The sequence below is a fragment of the Hylobates moloch genome, unplaced genomic scaffold (assembly GCF_009828535.3).
Source record: "Hylobates moloch isolate HMO894 unplaced genomic scaffold, HMol_V3 SCAFFOLD_2, whole genome shotgun sequence".
NCBI lineage: Eukaryota > Metazoa > Chordata > Mammalia > Primates > Hylobatidae > Hylobates > Hylobates moloch.
This window is the reverse complement of record NW_026652277.1, coordinates 144,356,432-144,357,795: the sequence shown is the minus strand read 5'-3', so window position 1 is coordinate 144,357,795 and position 1,364 is coordinate 144,356,432. Positions and strand designations below refer to the sequence as shown.

Below are 1,364 nucleotides of genomic sequence, written 5' to 3'. Positions count from 1 at the left end.
GATGATATCTCATTATAGTTTTGATTTGTATTTCTCTGATTGGTGGTGATAAGCATTTTTTCATATTTGTTGGCTGCTTATATGTCTTCTTTTGAGAATATCTGTTTGTCCCCTTCTCTCATTTTTAAAAGGGGGTATTTTACAACCATCTAATCTTCAACAAGGCTGACAAAAACGAGCAATGGGGAAAGTATGCCCTATCCAATAAATGGTGCTGGGATAACTGGCTAGTCATATGCTGAAGACTGAAGCTGGACCCCTACTTTTCACTGTACACAAGTATTTTTTTAATCATGCTGAATTATTTTAAATTATGTACAAAGATGTAACATGTCACCCAGAGACCATTTCACACACTGTTCTGTTTAGCCACCAGTCTCTTGTCTCTGTCTTTAGCAAAGGTGAGGTGGACACCCTTTCCTCGGGGAAGGTTTGTTGCCCTTGGTTTGTTGCCATGGTTTGTGCCATGGTTTGTTGCCCTTGCCAATAACAAAAAATGTTGGAAAGCCAGGTGGCAACGCTGTTGCCATTGGCATCTTTCACGTGAACCATGGCAAAATATCCAGGGTGCCTCCCACTGTTGGTGATCACACCAATTCTTCCCAAGTTAGCACCTCCAGTCACCATACACTGGTTACCAGCATCAAGCTTGATGAAATCAGTATCTTGCCGGTCTCCAAGTCAACCTGAATGGTTTCATTAACCTTGATGAGGGGATCAGGGTAGCAGATGGTACAAGCATCATGAGTCACCAGATGAGGGATTCCTTCTGTGCCCACTAAGATTTTTCTCACTTTGCATAACTTGTACTTGACCTCCTCAGGTGTAATACGATATACATCAGAGCAACCCTTGGTATCATAGATCAGACAGAAATTGTCTCCCTTGTCAATGCTGATGACATCCATAAATCTAGCAGGGTAGGTTATGTCAGTTTGGACCTTGCCATCTATCTTAATGAACTGCTGCATGCAAATCTTTTTCATTTCTTCTCAGGGCATACTTAAGTCTGTTCCTTAGGAAAATGATGAGGGGGAGACACTCTCTCAGCTTGTGAGGACTGGTGGACTGACAAGGAGCAAACACACTGGTCAATGTATCCAGCATCCAGTACTTTGGAGCTGCCACCCATTTCAGATGCTTCTTGGGACCAGGAACCATGACTGCGCTAGGCATGGAAACAGCCAAAAATTAACTCAAAATGGATGAAAGATTTAAATGTAACACCTCAAACTAAAATTCTAGAAGACAAATTAGGAAATACCCTTCTTGATATTGGCCTTGGCAAAGAATTTTTGGCTAGGTCCCCAAAAGCAGTTGTAACAAAAACACAAATAGACATGTGGGACCTAACTAAACTAAGA

At 41.7% G+C, this 1,364-nt stretch overlaps 1 pseudogene; it reads right to left on the bottom strand.

Annotated features, from left to right (window-relative positions):
* Positions 1 to 349: 349 nt before the first annotated feature.
* On the bottom strand, positions 350 to 1,161 carry LOC116476906 (small ribosomal subunit protein eS4-like; annotated as a pseudogene).
* Between the last annotated feature and the right edge of the window lie 203 nt (positions 1,162 to 1,364).